This window comes from Toxorhynchites rutilus, chromosome 1, assembly GCF_029784135.1.
Source record: "Toxorhynchites rutilus septentrionalis strain SRP chromosome 1, ASM2978413v1, whole genome shotgun sequence".
Taxonomy (NCBI): Eukaryota; Metazoa; Arthropoda; class Insecta; order Diptera; family Culicidae; genus Toxorhynchites; species Toxorhynchites rutilus.
In genome coordinates, this window is record NC_073744.1 from 10,085,611 (window position 1) to 10,105,294 (window position 19,684).

Genomic DNA, 19,684 nt, shown 5'->3' on the forward strand with positions numbered 1-19,684 from the left:
CATTGGAGACAATGAACGTGTATTTTTAATGAAAAAATTCCGGTTTTATATTTGACGAATTTCATGCCATCTTGACTATCCATTAGCCGCACCATCTAAGATAGCACTGAAACTAGGCATACTTGAAATCTCAAATAAAACTAGACGACTTTTTGACTAAAATTTTTTTCCACAAATTTTTACAAAATTTTCTACAAACTGTAAGACCTACATAATTTTGATCAAAGGATTAAATATGAGAAATTGTTTAATGTAATTTTCAACAACAAATATTGAACAAATTTTTAAAAATGATGAAAAAAAATTAAATTCATTTTTCTCAAGTATGTTTTTTTTTCTGGAAAAAATTGAAAAACAATACTTCCATGCATCGGGAGTAGGACACTTTCACAGGAAAAATGTTTTCCAAACAATAACTTTTCATCTTTCCTGTGAAGAATTTCGTCTATTAATGTTTTTCTCATAACACTTTCCTATATAAATTCTCGCGATTGGCATTTTCTGCAAACTTTTCCCCATTTAGAAACAAGTCGAGAACATGTAATTACGAAATATTATTAAAAAAAACATTAGTTTTAAGGAACCTTCATGCAAATATGCCATATACACACGACAAAAAAATTAGAGGAACAGAGCGCGAAGTCGGAAACTTTAAATGACATGCTGTAACTTCGTGGATAATCAACGCATATCGATGGAATGTACATCGTTTTGAAGCTCCAACTTTCAGGTATTAGAATATATTACGTACATATTTTGATCTTGATGTGTGTAGGTGTAGAGGGAATAATATCGAGAAGAAATGAAAAATCGATTTTTCTCTGTTTTCTCTGCAGAATCACAGTGGATTTTGTAAAGCATTATAAAAATACTATTTTTGGCACTTTTTTGAAATCGATGCAAAAAACTTACATTTTTTTTTTCGTCAAAGCAACAAATTATCCTTGTTCAGAATTTATTGGATTTTTCAAAACTGCCTTTCGATTGGCGGTGCGATGGTTCTTTATTGAAAAATTCATCATCAAAAACAAAGAGGTAATTTTTATTCGAACTGAAATATCTCTGTATGGAAAGATCCTACAGGAACGTTCTATGTACCAAATGAAAACTGGTTGATAAGATTAATTGGATTTGTCGTTGAGCTGGCTAGCAAAAAAAAATGTGTTAGTCAAGAAAATGTTTGAAAAAAATCTATTTTTCATTTCTTCCCAATGTTGTTTCCCGCTAAACCTTTATACACCAATATAAAAATATGTGCGTAAAATATTGTAATACCTGGAAGCTTTAAAAAATCTTCAAAATGATGTACATCCCATCGTTATGCGTTGATTTTTCACGAAGTTACAGCCTGTCAAAAATCACTTTAAAATTCCGACTTCGCACTCTGTTCCTCTAATTTTTTTGTCGAGTGTATTTCAAAAGTTTTCAGAGGTCATTGACAAAACCCATATTTTGGAAGTTTCACTGTAGTTGAATCAATGTTATATATGCACGAAGATAGAAACAATGTACATTTATCAGCTCCACAAATCTTGTTGAATCAGATATTAATCTGGAAAATAATATTCGCTGGCCACAATTCAATAGGTGTGTTTACATCATCATCGTTACCGCGAGATAGTACATGCTTCATCGGTTTTGAATAAAATCGAACGTTTGTTCTTTTATAAATATACAGAAGCATAGAAAACGTTAATCTTAATCGTTAATCAAATTAAATTTTCATAAAGCCAGATTGTGTGCTTCATATAAACATCAAAGTATACAAATATATTATAAATATTCTAATAATGAAACTTAAACGTTACGTCCCTTCCTATTGAAAACGTTTGGAAGGAAACATTTCCTAAATACACAGATCAACCCAATATCCGTTAATCTTTTTTCTCTACTTCTCTCGACACACGAGGCAACCAAACGTGCCTGAAATAAGCAGCGAGTTCGAGCGAAATCGACACGCCTTTCGCAACATACCCGCATATTGGAAGAGTAGAATACAACAAACGGAAACAATCTGGCCATTCACCCACCACCAAGTAATCTCCTACTCAAAAACACACACACCCAGATTACTGTTTTCGTTGACTAGATTTGCGGCTCTCCGTTCTGAGACTGATTTATAGTCTCCGAACCGCGCATGTAGTGACTCAGAATGGAACCAGCACTCACATATGGTGAGTCCCCTTTCTTGAGATACATTTATAAAATAATCGGACACTCACGGTAACTCACGTTACTCATGTTGCTCCTCAGACTGCAACATATGTTGCAACAATATCGTACAGCCTGAAACATGGTTCGCCGCAATTAATACAAAAAAAATGTTTCAGGAGTACGAATGTTCTCGTTGACGGTGTTCAGCTTCATGTTCCGATATGTAAAGCGTAAATGGTAATGGATTTTCAGGCGGAATATACACATTTAAAAAATTAAAATTGTGAATGAAAACTAACTTTTTCGTATCGAATATGTATTCTATATGATCCTATAGAGCAATTTTACGCAGAATCAACCGAAAAAAAGCGATTTCATTGAAACTTGGTACAGATGATGGAAGCTACCCAAAATTACAATTTTCATTATCATATGACTAATTTAAATTACGACTGTTTTTTGACGTAGGACTACGTTCAACCGAAAGATATAGAGGGTGAAATAAAAATCTAGGCACCGAACATGTGGGAAAAAATGAACGATTTCGAATGCTTATAACTCGAGCATTTCATAATAGATTGTGGAATTCATAATAGATTGTGGAATGTCAAGAAATCCTGATTTTTTGATTAAAATATGTTTGACAAAGTTGTTGTAAAATAAAAGGACTAAAAATTTTACTTAAAAGAGAATTGAAACTTTTAAACCCAAAACACACCTCTTCGTTTTTTTGTACATTTTTATTGGAAAACCCTTCCAATAAGCTCATCAAAATAAAGATATAAACTTTTCATTTTTTTAATGTAGAATCACATGAAGATTCCATTTTGTGTGTTACTTTTTATAAAATGCTAACAATTTCTTAAAGTATTGTAATTTCAAAAATTTAAAAAAAAATCATATCTCCACAGCGCCACTGTACGTCAAACTTTGGGAAGAAAAATCGGATTAGCGGCCCGTTGATTTGAGAGGGAATTGGTCTATAGTAACAGATTTTTCGTATGTGGTAAAGGAATCTTGAACGAAAATTGTTTCTGTAGTTGATGTTATATTATAACGACAATTGAGTAAAAATATAAAAAAAAACTACAAAAAAAGTGATTAGTTACGGATCAGAACTACGCTTCTTTTCAAATCCCCACAGATGAATTTGGCGAGAACAAACAATAATTTATTTTAACAGTACAACGATTTTATCCCTGGAAGCGTGTTCATATCACAACGACACTTCTTCATTACAATGCTGTCTTCGCTCGAGAACCATTGTCATGATTAGACATATTGACGTTTGATCGTTAACTAGAATACAGATGATCTAACAAATTAACAGATAAAGCGCGAACATAATTGGCTGATTGTTCTTATGGAGGCGATCTGGCGTAGTGGCATGCTTCTCACGCTAAAGGTCACGAGTTCAATTTTTACTCCCGACATTCTTCCAAAAATGGAAGTAAAAGTGACGAACCAGCCAAATTGAGTTGAAAATCACTATAATACAGATAAAAAAAAAAAAAAAAAGATTGTTCTTATGTGGTTCGAAGATCCATATGTAAGTATTATTTTTTGACTCAGTGGAAATTTTCAAATTTGGACGCGAAGGTGCAAAAATACGATGTTCACAATAGGACGATGTTCACAATTAGGACGATAGGACGATGTTCACAATAATCCGTTTATCTTCAATCAGAGCATTGAGTATTTCATCAGTGATTAAAGGAGTAATGAAGGTACCATCGTTTTAGTCATCGCATCGAAACACGTATGAAGTGCATTCGACTTAGTCGAAGGAAGGATTGTTTAAAAGTATTTCAATAAGAAAAATTGTATAGTATGCGTACGGTGTTTTGATGCGAAATTTTATTAGGTTATTTAATGAAAAATGCGATTTTAGGTACCTCCCAGCAAAGATTTTCGCTTCATTGTGAAAGCCACGTTAGTTTTCAACTCCTTTTTCAATTCCGAGTCGATAACACATGAGAAAACGACTTCAAATCTCACCTTATGACAAAATATAGTCGCCCCATTTGCCCACGGAACAGCAATACACGAATTTTTTTTCTAATACTAAAAGAGCTAGCGTAAAATGCATGAACAGACTCAACAGGTCCTAAACAGTTCAAATGCATTGAAAATTTTTAACAAAATAACTGTTTTTCAATGACTTTTTGGGAAATTTGCTCTTGCTGCTCTAAATTGGGAGTTGCAAACACGAAAACGGCTACAAAATGAAAAGGTTTTTGATTTTTGGCGTTCAAAAAAATGGGGCATGTTGCTAGATGTCAGAACTAGTTACTACATAAGGCTAGAAGTGATAATTTATTGTTAAAGAGGACAAAACAATAAAATCGTTTGTGGTAATAATGTTTCCACTGCCCGTAAAAGGGTTAAGCCATCTCGTGTCATTCGCCGCGCGGAATAAAATGCGATTCACATACAACATGCACGTCACGATACGTCAATGATTCTACCATGCAATTCTCAGGAAAATATTCACATACACCAGCAACGTAACGACCCGTCAGCATACGTTCAACGAAAACGACCGGCAGGGTTTGTGGAAAACAATAATTGACGGAGACGGACGGCTCGTTTGGTTTTTGTCTGGGCTTTGTGTCTCGGCTTTTGTTTTGATTTGGTTGTACAGTAATTTACATCTAAATCGACATTAAGCTAATTGAACAGATATGTGATGCAACACGTTTAATTAGACATTTTTACCTCTAGTTGGACATTTTTGTAAACATTGAGTTCGGGGCCCAAATTATGGCCCCACATTGAAAGTCGCCACCAGTCACAAATGTCCAATTACTGGTCAAAACCGACTCCAATGCGACACTGAGTGGTGCCTCAGCATATCGCTTTAGAAGTAACTTACTGTACTTTTTATGCCAACATATCTCTTAGCTCCAACTTTCGGAGTGAAAATCATTCGCAACTAGTTGAAAGAATTATTCTATTTATTATTATTGTTGCATGAGGGTCGGACTACGGGGTTTAAGCATTTAAATAATTTAATTCAATGATTCTCATTGAATTTTTCAAAATTTAGAACTGATTCTAGGCATGCTGATTTGAAAGAGGGCATTGCAATTTGAAATTGTTGCAGGTGGCGACACCATGAATAAAATTAAATAAATCATTCGTTTGGCATTTGACGTGACGGTGCTGGTGGAAGCATTGACTGCATGTGTGAATTGGTGGGAACGTTGACGGAACGTAGACGTTCTTCTCCGTAACGTGCTATGTGAATCGCACATAAAGCGGATAATAATGCAGTGGTTTCAAAAATGATAAACATAATGGCAAAAAAGAACTGGCCTATACCCTCGTATCATCAGGGCAAATTCAATACATAGAATCGTTGAAACAACAAAAATATTGAGTTCCGCATTTTGGCTTTCATTGGGTCAACATTTTACAGCACCACCCTAGGCCCTTGCGGTGAGTTTCGATTGAACACGCTCTTTTCTCGAGAAGTAACTCAAACAACTACCCACTCACTTAGCAAGTAACACACTCACGAGATCCGCTCGCAGCAAGCAAATTTTACAATTCACCGACCAATTTCAGCATATTTACATGGATTTTCGATTCAGCTTTCACTAGGTAGCAATTTGCTATGGTCAAAAATCGCAGCTCCAGACCAGGAACGGGAAAAACTGCACGTATGTTTTTTGCTTATTCACAGCACCAGCGGAACACAAAACACTCGCACTGACAGCGCGTCTGACAGACTGAGCGTTTGTGAGCGGATGACGTTTACGAGGCTGTCGGAGTGTCGGACTAGCGTCGGGTGAGTGTGTTGTCCCTTTTCTTGGGTTAAGGTTTTTGTGGGGTCATGTATTGCAAATTGTTTCGTAGGTTGTAGATAGCCTGTAGTTTACCGCTTGTTTTTTTAATTGCTATACACTGGACTCGGTTAAATGAAATAAGAATCTAGGAAGACAGCTTCTGCTTTTCTTGAAGCTACACGATCGTTCCGTACTATTTTGGATGGATTGGGTATTCTGTGAACAAAGCGGACGAGGTGGTAGTGCAGAATCTGATGACCGGAGTTAAACAAATGGGCCGACGATTCGAATTCTATAAACCGGTATCTTAGCTGGATATTTTTTTCCTGTGTTCTGTGTCCTGTGTTGTCCTAATTGAACTCACAAAATATAACTCGCTGGGCAAAACGTGCTTTAATTTTGACAGTTTACGACGTAAGTTAAACAGTACAGAGATCCATCATCAGTCGACAGACGGCCTAAAAGGCGATATTTCAGTTTGGGACCTAAAATATCCTCTTTCAGATGAAAAAACCCGAAGGTAGTTTTCGATTGGTTAAACATTTGAATGAAAATTTTTAATCAGTGTTATTTAATTACTTGAAGCAAGTAGTTTTAACCCTAACATTACCTATATTCTCTAAATTGTTCGTTGCCCCCACTGAAACTTATCATTATAATCTAAGTGGTGCGGACTCAATTTACTTCATTTTCAAGCAAATTCATGCATGTTTTCAAGCGATTTCTTGCAATAAATTCTCAGACCACCAGAGATGCCAGATTTACAAATATGTTTGTAAATTTACAGACATTTCTGTAAAACACTTTCTATTTTTGTTTTAGACTTTTTGGATATAACAATATTTCACAGGTTTTTGAAAAATAAGAGGCTCTATCCATCACATCAAAAATATTTGACTCACCATATGACATTTTTCCACAGTTTTAATGCAGAAAAGTTATTATATTTAGTTTATATCAATACACATGACGTTAGACCAGCGATACTCAACCAGCGGCCCGGCAGTCTTTCTGGTTGGCCCATCTGGTGTGTATAAAGTTTGGAACTCATACACATAAGTACTTTTGCCCTGACATCATTGCAGACGAAAGAGAGCATACGGTTATAAACAATTAATGAAAAATTGCATTCTATGCAGTTAAGGAAAAATCTTGAACGAAAATTGTCTCTGATAATTATTTTCTGTTCTAGATAAGATTGTTTTGCTGAAATGCAAGGAGATTTATTGAAAATAGTTAAGTTAGGGTCAGGACTATGTCTTCTAAGTATTTGAACAACATCGAATAAAAATTTTCATTCTATTTTCAACAATTTACATTCGCTTTTGGGTCTGCTTATGACGAAATATGGGTTACTGTTCGATATTGTTACCACAGACATGGTTCATGGCCGTGTGGTGATCTAAAACTTGCATAACCTTGCATGGCGGATGGTATACACTGCATTTTCTTATAAATTTCATCAACGACAAGACCGCAAGCCTTGGTGGATGTCCAATATATCAACGAAGAAATAATGAATTTTATAAAAATTAACAACGCGTATGTATGTGTATGTATGTATATGTAGATCGTTGAAACATTTAAACACACTTACAACACATAAGTTATTAAGTGGTCCGAAAAATCAATTTTTTCCACTTTTTCCCAAAAATGACAAACGAAAATTAATAACTTTTGAATCACTGAACCGATTTAGATGATCGACATATAAAATTGAAACTAATGACCTAGCCTTTTATTAAAAAATATTTAACTTGCGAAAAGAATAATTATATTTTAGTATTTATTGATTTTAGTCGTTTTTCATTTTTATGACTTTGGCGCTATATTTTTTTATATTTTTTCTTGAAAGCTGAGGAATTTTTACATAACATATCTCGATATCAGAGATGCTATTTTTTCGTTTTTTTAGATATGATTTTTCAAAGTTCACTGGTGGTTCAAAAAATCATTTTTCCCCCTTTGTCCAAAAATAACTTTCTGCAAAAAATCATAACATTTGATTAATTTGAATACACCGATTTAGATGATCGATATATTAAATTGAAGCCAATAAGCCAAGCCAATAATATCACACTTGCGGGAAGATTGGATTCTAGTAGCATAGGTCTAGTTTAGTCACATATGAATATGTTAAATGTTAAATTTACAAAATTATAACTTAAAAACGATAATTATAGCATCTTTGATATCGAGATATGTTAGGTAAATAATCCTCAGCTTTCCATAAAAAATATAAAAAAATATAGCGCTCCTATCTTTAACCGAGAAAACTATGAAAAACTAACTCAATCAATAATTACAAAAGCAAAAATTCAATTTTTTCGCAGAAGGAATATTTTTTCAAAGAAAAATTACTCGTAAGCTTCAATTTAATATACCGATGATATGAATCGGTCCAATAGTTCAAAAGTTATGACTTTTTGTAATGGGAAAAATGGGGAAAATTGTTTTTCGAACCATCGATTAGTTTTGAAAAATCATATTTCAAAAACGAAAAAATAGCATATCTGATATCAAGATATTTTATGAAAAAAAATTCTAAGCTTTCAAGAAAAAATATAAAAAAATATGGTGCCCCCTAGTCCAAAACCATGAAAACATTAAAAAACGACTACAATCAATAATTACGAAAATAGGATCCATATTATCTACAAGTTCAATATTTCTCAATTAAAACTCATTGGCTTCAATTTGATGTGTCGATCATCTAAATCGGTTAAGTGGTTCGAAAGTTATAAATTTTTGAAAAAAGTCATTTTGGGAAAAAGTGGAAAAAATGATTTTTTGGATCACCCTAAAATGGAAATGGGCACCCTAATGAAAAATTAAAAAAAATACGAGTCTAATGTTTTGCGATAAAGAACAAAATTACAACTTTTGACGAAGATCTGAGAACCACTATATTGGTTTGGCGCGATGTACAAAGTGTTAATGAATATGTGAAAATTAACGTTAAAAGACATTTCTATAGATCTGCAAACTTTTACAGACTTTTCCCCATTTTTAACAGACATTCACATGTTTTTACAGACTTTTTCTAAAAATCATCTGGCATCTCTTCCTTCCACTTTTTATCGAATATTTTCAAATCGCAGGAGTAAACATTTACGTGACTCTGACTTCGTTTGTTTTTATTTCGTTCGGAAAAAACGTTATGTCAAAGAGAGGGGACATTAAAAATGCGTTTCTCAGTGAAAGGCTTAGATGCTCTTTCAGAGATGCAATGGTTAATTGAACAATTGACGGAAAAATGTAGTTCGGTCATTTTATAATTTTAATTATTTTTGCCCTTGACAACAATACCTCTTTTATAGTGTTGATTATCATAAGAAAAATAACACTCCTGATCGTTGGATCTCTTTTGACATTTCAATTGGATCCTTTTTGACAGCCGTTTTGATTCAGTCCGCACTACCTAGATTATAATATAGAATCATCTTCAGACAAAATCTTCGTATACAGTCATTCCATGTCAAACCGATAGAGTAGTTCTCAGATTTTCGTAAGAAGTGGTAGTTTCGTTCTTTATCGCAAACTATTGGACCCGTATTTTTTAACTTTTTTTTTTGTTAGGGTGCCCATTTTCATTTTAGGCTGATCCGAAATATCGACTATTTCCCCTTTTTTCCAAAAATGACATTTTTCAAAAATTCATAACTTGTGACCTACTAAGCCGATTCAGACGGTCGACATATCAAATTGAAGCACATAAGCTAGTCATTCTTGGAAATATACTACGCTAAATTTCAGGTTTTGGTTTTGTCATTATTGATTGTATTTGTTTTTTATAGTTTTCATGGTCTCGGGACCAAGGGCGCTATATTTTTTTTATATTTTCTATGGAAAGCTGAGGATTTTTCACATAACATATCTCGAAACCAGGGAGGCGTTATTTTTTCGTTTTTGAGTTATGAAAGTTACCCGATGGTTCAAAAAATCATTTTTCCCTTTTTTCCCAAAAATGACTTTTTTCAAAAAATTATTACTTTTGAACTAGTGGACCGATTCAGATGATCGACATATCAAATTAAAGCTAGCCTTTCTTGAAAAAATAACATACTTGCCAATTAATTGGATTATGGTCACATACATCCAGTCTAGTCGCATAGCAATATTGAACGAAAACTGAAAACATGTTAATGTTGAAAAATCTTAACGTAAAAACGAAAAATAACACCTCTCTGGTATCCGGAAAAACCTTAGCTTTCGGGAAAAATTTATAAAAAAATATGGTGCTCTTGGTCCCGAAACGATGTAAGCTATAGAAAACCAATATAATCAATAATTACGAAAATAAAATCCATTTCTATTCAGGGTGTAATATTTTTTCAAACAAGAGCTTATTGGCTTTAATTTGATATGTCGATCATCTGAATCGGTCCAGCAGATCAAAAGTTATGTTTTTTTGTAGTGGAAAAAATGGGAAAAAAATGATTTTTCGGACCATCAGTTATCTTTGAAAAATAATAACTCAAAAACGAAAAAAACGCCTCCCTGGTTTAGAGATATGTTATGTAAAAAATTCTTAGCTTTCCCAAAAAAATATAAAATAATATAGCGCCTTTGGTCCCGAGACCATGAAAACTATAAAAAACAAATACAATCATTAATAACGAAACTAAAATTAAAATTTTGTGCAACTCTCGTATTTTTTCAAAGAAGATTGGCTTTAATTTGATATATCGATCATTTAAATCGGCTCAGTAGTTCAAAAGTTATGATTTTTTGAAAAAAGTAGAAAAATTTGATTTTTAGACCACCCTAAAATAGAAATGGTCACCCTAACAAAAAAATTTCCCACGAAAATCTGAGAACCACTATATCGGTTTTACATGGAATGGCTGTATAAGTATAAGTGCTGAACACTGGCTGAAAAAGTGATTTTTATTTATATATTATACACTAATATTAGAATACTAATTTAATTCGTAAAAGTTGATTTTTATTCTTAACTTTTATTTTAAAAGTTTATTCATTTCACCTGAAAATCCATTATTGACATTGTCGCTTCGAAAATTGTTTATTGGCAATATGATTGTTACAAACTTAATATGATATCTTGAAGTCATATATGTAGTATATAGGCAAGCATTGAGCTTCGTATTACGAAATGGGGGAGTAGGCATGACAATATAGGATTCCAGAAGAAATAAACACATTTTTAAAATGAAAAAAAAAAATTAATGAAAATTATATTTCCCAAATCAAACTCTATGTAAATGAAAATCACTTTTGCCTGCAAGTAGCAAGTAGTGGAAAAATATTACCAAAAAAAATCGTTATATTTACTAATTATTTCTCTCGGTGTACATCTTCGTTACCACGACATCGCTATAGCGAAGTTGGCAAAGCTAGGCGTCACTGGAACTTTACTAAGTTGGTTCGAATCCTACCTCAAAGGACGCCGATTAACTGTTTCAGTTGGAGACAACAGCTCGGAGCCGTTCGGAGCAACTTCAGTGCAACGACGGTTTGTTAGATACGCTCTCCGACTCGTGATCCGCTTCGGCTTCCAAGCTACGAGAGTCGCAGCTTGCTGATCCATCTGGATTCTCTACATACCAGACGAAATCTAGCGAGGTCATTGTTTGTTGCTGATCTCATAACCAAACGCATCGATTGCCCGCAACTCCTGGAAAAACTGAACTTCAATGTTCCTCCACGACGTCTGAGAAACACACCGTTCATGCGAATGTTACCTCAGCGATCGAACTACGGCATGCATTCCGGAATAACGGGACTACAGCGCACCTTCAATACGATTGCTCCCGTATTTGATCTCAATTCCTCCAGAAGCATGTTGAAGCAGCGATTCTTAAGTTTAATTAGGTTAAGTTTAAATCATTGGGACCTTGGAGATCTGTTGATATAAACAATAAACAACCACAAGATCAGGGTATTACATTGCTACATTCCATTACGTATTATTTCAAATTATACAAATACCACACATTAAAGTCTCTTTCATGCAGAACATTTGCAGAGAAACTTAAAATGTTGTCCAATTTCGAGAAATTGACATTTTTACGATTTTGAGATTGATTTTTAGGCGACTTATCAAAATGACCAACATTACGTCACATAGTGGATGCAATGTGATGCAATGTTTTGCTGCACCACGCGTTAATGTCTCAGTGTCCAGTCAACCCTGCACGGATTGATTCGGCGGATGTCATCGACCTCGCGTAGCCGCGAAGCAGCAATAAAGCAAAAAGCGTTACAAAGCTCAGCTTTTCTATTTTGTTTTGTTTTGCTGGAAAACAAAACAAACAAGACCGCGGAGGGAAAAAAATCGGTTGCGAAAGAAAGCGCCGCTGACCATCGTTGCCTTTGCTGTGCCACAAATATAAAATGCGTATTAACGTTCACAAACAAACAGACGACGGACCGAGAAGCAGATCCAATGTGAGCCCATGGACAGTTTTCCCCAGAGCTCTGTTGGTCCGTCGTCGCACGCGGGAGAAAGAGAAACTATGAAGTAATGAATAATATCGAAAGCACAATCGAAAACAAATTGCCGGTGTTCCATCATTAGGTCAGGAAGAAACACTTTGATTAGCACCTCACGTGTCAAAAGAACAAGAACGGCATACTGCGCTAGAAAAAAAGTTCTTTTCATCAATTCATGAAATCACTTTGCTCCAATACAAATGATTATTTCGAAACTATAAGTTAAGATACACTGTTAGACCGAAGCCAAATATTTGATTCTTTATGATAGATAAAATTTTACCAACGTGTACTGTTCAAATACATTAGAAACAAAACACGACAAGCAAACATTCAATTATTGGATACATCAAATATTTTTTCGATCGGTTCTTCGAACCTGTCGTTACATAATTAGGTTACCCTAAATAATTCAGTCATTTTTTTTTTCTATGTTCGATGCTTGACATTGTTTGCCATTGTTAATAATTGATATTTTTGACAGATAAAGATTGGTTTTTTATTTGCACAAACACTATTTTGTTTGCCACTCTTCAATTTTCACCAGTGGCAAACAATGTCAAACATCGAACATGGAACAAATTCGACTGAAATATTCAAGGTAACTTTACCATATACCGAAAGGTTTCAAGAACAGACGGAAAAAATGTTGTAAACATCAAATAATTGAATATTTGCTTATCGTGTTTTGTGTCGAATATATTTGATTAGAACACGTTAACTAAATTTTATCTGTCAAATATTTGGCTTTGGTCAAACAGTGTATAAGCACCCTATGTACTATCGAATGGCTAATTGCAATTATCAAATGAGCTGCATACTCTTAGGGTATTCTAGTAGAGAAATAAAAAAAAAAATTTCTTTATATTTCTGAAGTTCAGGTTTTCAAGAATATGTCCTAGGAAGGTTTTTCTGTTTTACAGAGTTTTACCGAGTTATAGCCGCAAATATATAATCATGTACGACATTGTTTCAAAACAACTTTTTAAGCTATCTTGATTGTTTTCTCAAGTTCTATTGAACCGATTTATTCCAAATTTGATACGAATACATCATTCGTGGCAGTGGGGATAAAGTGGTCACTTGCTTGTTTAGTAAGCCTTTAGGAAGGCCTATTGTTATAAAACAATACTGAAACAACGAGACTGATTCGCACATGAAGATTTGTTAAAATTATTGAAAAGTGTTATAACCGCCTTAGGTGTTGTCTCCAGTCTGATATCTTGAATATGTTCATAAAAAACATGACCGAAGCTATAATGAAGATTAACTGCATCCGTCAATTGACAGGTTATTACACATCCAGTAGCAATCGTTAATTGGGGAAAACTACCGCGTATTCTCATCCAGGGAGAATGCTCATGTAGAAATGAAGATTTATTTAGTAAAACGAAAGATCGTAAACGATTTGTCTCTGAATATAATAAGCTAGATAGTCTAGCGACCACCAAGTATGCCTTCAAGCAAGTAATTCCGCAAAGGTTACAGAAAAATTATTCATTTATTCGCTTCTCGGCCCCTGTTCATGTTAGCCATCACCTCAACAATGCATCTATTCCTATAATCGATGAATAAATTCGTAATTCCTATAATCGATGAATAAAAAAAATCTCTGCGAAAGATGCGAAAGAGCTTGAGCTTGGGTAGACTGTACATTTCGTAGTTGCTCTCCGTGATTGACTTGAACCAGCGAAATTGCACAAAGAACACACCGAATGACGCTTGGGAGTAGCAAATCATTCTCACTTTGCAAGTTTCGGTGAATCGAGCTTTAAATAGTCAATAACGACACCAGCCACATCCATACAGTCAGCAGGGGAGGGGGAGGAATGTTAGTATGATATTCACCGTCCGAAGGCCAGTAGGTGGTTCCCTAGCTAATCAGGATTAAGAATCAGGATTCATTGGGGTGAGTGATGTGATAACGAGTTTATCAATTTCTTTCTTTTCATAATAACCACGGAGAAAAGCTATTACAACCATCCTCCATAGGGGCTATGGACCCTCTGCTCTAGTTCTCAATAGTTTCAGGTTCTTTTTCGGACATGCTAGTATAGAGATCCGTAATTCGCAGGTGGAATTCGTGCATGTCACAATTAAAACTGAGTGCGTAAAGTTTATCAGATCAATCAAATTTGCGGTTAGAAAAGTACGTACACTTTGGAGATGCACGAACTTCAGAGAGAAATGTAAAATATATTAATCGTTTAACTAATCTCCCGTTCGCATATTTTGCAAGTCCACTATAAATGAAAGAAATTACCCAGGCATCATGACATACGTAAAATGATAACGGACGGTCAGACTTAGTCATTAGATTTACGTGGTTTATCACAATGCATGAATTGACTTATATCGTAATCCGTTTGCATTTGTTCATTTACTAGTTTAAACAATACCCACAAATGACAGCTCTGCGTATTGGCGATATCGTACGCAATAAGGTACGTCCGAGTTGCGATAATTGATAGTTAAAAAAACACAAATGATTACTAAGCCAACGACAGTCCTACGAGAACTTTGCGGTTATATCATACGTATAACCCATCCATAGTTTTTCATACAAAAATACAGGGTAAAATATTTTTTCCAAAGTATTTTAATTTCCTCAATTTCTGAAATTCAATATTTACATTTGTATGAGATTGTCCATGCCATCGTCAAACTTAAAACAATTGAGCCAGTATTCCGATTAAAATATACGTGGTATTAGGTAACTGATTCGGAATATTTCAAGAGGTAATAGAAGATCATATTTGACGAAAGAATCCTTCTACACATATGGTTAATTCTCAACTAGGACAGATTTGTTGAATTTTTCTTGAGCATAATTTCATGACTCTAATTTAGAAAGTACGCTACTTAAAAGAATTATGCTGCTTATGTTTTTTATGGATTTTCTATTAATTTTCCAAAAATGCATGATAAACTGGATTGTTTCTATTAACCAAATTGAAGCTCTCCAACCACTCTACATTTCCTTCCTTGATACCACACCGTTATCCTTCTTGTTATCTTCCACTAATTTGAATGTTTCACAACAGAACTTTATGCAAAATTTCCTCAAATGAAAATAATACAATTGAATTGTGCAAACAGCGTACTTTTTGAATTAAAGTCAATTTAGGGCAAAAACCGCTCTCAAATAAAGTACAATAATTCTTCCGTAGTTGAGATTTGACCATAAGCGTGGAGATTTTTTTTATCAAATATGATCCTGTATCACCTGAAATCACCGTATCAGCTACCTAACAAACTGTATGTAACAATATTTTAAACAGATACAGGGTCGGACAAAACTTTAAGAACACTGTTCAAACAAAAAAAGAAAGGTAATTCACTTACCAGAGTTATGATCCTTTTGCAGAGACCTTTTCAGGTCACCCTTTAATATCTTCACGGCTACGAAATGCATTTGGTTTTCAAGTTTTCGTTTCGTCAAGTGATCTCTAGTTTGCGTTAGCATAATCACATATCTTACCACAGTGAATCCTGATTATTACACCTTCCCACTAACAAACTATCCCTTCCATGATAAACGCTAGGGAACCACGCTATAGAGGCGACCCTTCTGGCCTTCGGGCGGCGAATATCATACTAACATTCCTACCCTTCCCCTGGTGACTGTAAGGACGTGGCCGGCGTCGTTATTGATCATTGAAAGCTCGAATCACCGAAAATTGCACAACGAGAATGATTTGCTAGTCCCAAGCGTCATTCTGTGTGTTCTTTGTGCAACTTGGTTGGTTCAGGTCAATCACGGAGAGCAACTACGAATTGTACAGTCTTCCCAAGCTCAAGCTCAAGCCCAAGCTGTTCAAACAAAAAAAGAAAGTGTCAAAACATTGAGAGAAAATAGTCCAACCCACTGTTACAATCCATTTATAATAATTTATTTGTATTGTTCGAAGAAATTTATAATATCTGTAGTTGAAACAATAGTCATTCATTGAAAATGCGTTTTCAGCATACTTCTTCAAAAATCGGTCCAAACAACACTCGAAACGAAAAACTATATAGACTTTACGAAAATAGAGCACTTTCACTCTATTTTTTATTTTCAGTCTATCGCAAAATTGAGTGTACAAATGCTACTTGACGATACTTTCCATTTATTTGGTATGGAATATTTTGAATACATTGATTCTTTTGATGCATATTTATTACTCACACATTTAACTAGCTGTACGTGTAATAACATTCCGAGAAAAGTTTTCTGCTAATTATTTATTCCCAAAAATTGAAAACAATCTCTATTCTAGGCATCGCAAAATTGTGTGTACACCTTAAATTTCTCCGAACAAATTAGCCTTGTAAGTAAGTTTCTTTGCTGGTTAGCATACTTTTTTCATCAGTGATTGGTGTCAACACTTAACCATTGCTTGGGCAGTGTTGGTTTTTGTTTTTTATTGATATTTGCATTTTTTTTTATCAAAATAGCAAGTTAGAGGAAAGAAATAGATATCGTTGCACGTACAATGATAATAAATATGAATTGTCGTGGATACACATTGCAGGAAATAGCAGATATAGTCGGGAGAACTCACTTTACAGCAAGTAAAATCATAAACAAGTGAAAATACGAAGGAAATCTGGAAAATCTCTCGAGTAGAAGACACAAACTATCCTGTCTTCTGATGATGAGCGAGTAATCATGCGAACATTGCGAAAGAAACCTATAACAAACATTCCTAAATTGATTACCGAAGTGGCCGGCATCATTGGAAGACCTGTCAGCGTAGATACCGAATGACCGTGAAAAGTATTTCATCTCAAAGGTGAATATGAAAAAAACGACTATAGTTTGCTAATGCATGTGTAAAAAGACCTAAGGAGTTCTGGAGGTCTTTTATACGGAAACCAATCTCTTTGAATCGGATGGAAGACCGATCGTGTGGAGGAAACCAGTATCGGTGCTCCAGGTTCAGCATTTGGTTCCCACAGTGAAACACGGCTGCGGTAGTCAGATGATGTATGGTACATTGGTGGCTTCTGGATCTGGAGCCATGGAGTTTATCGATCCGGCGATGGACAAAATGGCTTAATTGATTTTCCTGAAACGTAATCTGCAATCTCCCGTTCTGAAATTGGGTCTCCCTCGTGATTACTACTTTCAACAGAACTAGCCTCATCGCCCGAAGCCCGAAGCAAACTAGCCTCATCGTGCGCGAATACCTGTTCTATAATGTCCCAATCAACTCAAAACACCTCCGCAATCACCGGACTTCAACACTATTGAATATCTATGGTGCGAAATCAAGAACCATCTGAAGAATAAAAATACAGGAGATAAAGCGGAACTCAAAACGACGATTACGGTAATCTGATAGGCACTTCCGTCTACAGTGGTCAGAAATCTCGACACGGAACTTGCAGAAAGTGCTGGACGCCAAAGGAGAGCTATTCTAGATACAAGGAGATTGATTTTTGTTATCTGTTCACATTTTTGAACTGATTTTAGTTTTCTTTTTAGGAAAAACTTAAACTGTACATTCAATTTTGCCACGTCCTAATTGGAGATTTTTTGTTTGTATATGAAATATGAAGTAGAAATATGACAATTTTAATTTTTTTCTTATTACTAATGAGAGTAAAATGGATCAATTTTACGATGAATATAAGTCGCATTTAATTATTTATTTTTCAACCCCGAAAAACTCAGAAATAACGAAGCCGCATGAGTAATATACTTAATTTTACGATAGACTGTATATCGAAGCTACAGGCGTTCTGAAATCGCTTAAAAATTTCGATCCTTTACCCCTCAATCCTTTGTCAAGTGAAGACGCGTATAGATATCAGTGCATGCTTTCTACTTTATCTTCTCTCTTCTTGAAATTATATTTAATCGATAAAAAATAATCTATGCATATCAAATTGCTCTGTTGGTTTTGTTGCGCTTCAAAAACTCGAAAAGTTCGGCACTGATGGCACTCATATTATGACACAATATACAATCCACTTCAAAGATTGTTGTTGCTACTGCCAACGACTCAGGAAGCTCTAAGTTTTCCAGATGGAATAAGCACACTTTTGCAATTCTATGTGATAGCAATTTTATTTCTTTGCAAGTGTTAAAAAAATCATGAACTAAAATTGTATCTGATAATGTTTTTTTTATTCGATTGGCGTTAATCAAAATCAATCTTTGGAATTGTGTGGTTTATGTTCGGATGCTCGGATTCGGATGTATCGGATTGTTCAACTTTATATGACTCGTTTCCGTGTTGGTAAACCAGATCTATATCTATATACCTTCGCAGATAACAGAAGAACGAAGTATCATAAGTGTTTCAAAATTAAACTTATATGAAACATATGCTTTGTTTTGCTACTCATTTCTCTACCATGAAACCTCAATCTGCCACAGTAAAGCGTGGCAGGATACAGCTAATAAAATTTGAAACAAAATAATGATAAATGGAATTGAAATTTAATAAAAAATAAATAAATAAAATAAGGAAAAATGTCCACGTGGATAACAGGGGGAGGGGTATGAAAATGTCCACGCTTGTCCACGGAGGGGGACGTGGAAGTCTAAAATTGTGTTTTTTCTGTTCATCTTATGTTAAATTAAATAATACTTAATGTTAAAGCCATACAAAATATTGGAACGTTGTTTTAAAAAATCTGTAAATCTGATCTCGAAAAATCTGTAATCTGTATTTATATATCCTTGATTTCGAACAATCTGAAAAAAATATAAAAATACAGATTATTCTGTAGATATGGTAACCCTGCAGACAGCGTCAGCCTGGCTTTAACACTCCTATACTCGCGCATTGGTCTGTCAGACCGAGAAATCAATAATTCATTCATTTCTCAGAAAATATCATCACTACGACTTTGTGATTCTCTCTAGCTTCGTTATTCGTCGTTCGTCATCGTTTAGCGTATCGCATGTGTTGGTACAAATGGGACGTTTGCCACTTTTTTCACACTTTAGTTGAGATTTCTAAAGCCAAATAACACGCCTTGAATGTATTCCGAGGGGCAAGCACTAGAATACGCGTAACCACAGTGTAAGTCGAAGGAAATTTCATTGACGAAAAAATGCCCCGGCCAGAACGGGAATCGAACCCGAACACCCGGCATGATAATGTGAGACGCTAACCGCTCGGCCACGGGTGCACCAATTGTTGAATGAAACGTATAAATTAATTTTAGTGGCGTGGAATATTTGTTGAATATAATGCATAAGATCATTACCGGACTATTCTTATTTGACTTGACTTTCGTATAGTTATTCGCTAAATATAATGGTCATACATATACACACTTAT

The 19,684-nt window shown here is 34.7% G+C and overlaps 1 protein-coding gene across 4 annotated transcripts in view; it reads right to left on the bottom strand.

The window, feature by feature from the left end:
- The window catches only part of LOC129769749 (histone-lysine N-methyltransferase 2D-like), a 71,081-nt gene that overhangs the window by 17,256 nt on the left and 34,141 nt on the right, over positions 1 to 19,684 (bottom strand). Inside the window, exon 1 of one of the 4 annotated variants that reach the window (XM_055772208.1) lies at positions 5,676 to 5,886. The exons of 1 other annotated variant lie outside the window; for it this stretch is intronic. The gene's annotated coding sequence lies outside the window, so the exon portion shown is untranslated. Of the gene's footprint in view, positions 1 to 5,655; positions 5,887 to 19,684 lie in introns of those variants that run through there. 2 more of the 4 variants (XM_055772214.1, XM_055772226.1) reach the window with 2 other exon arrangements.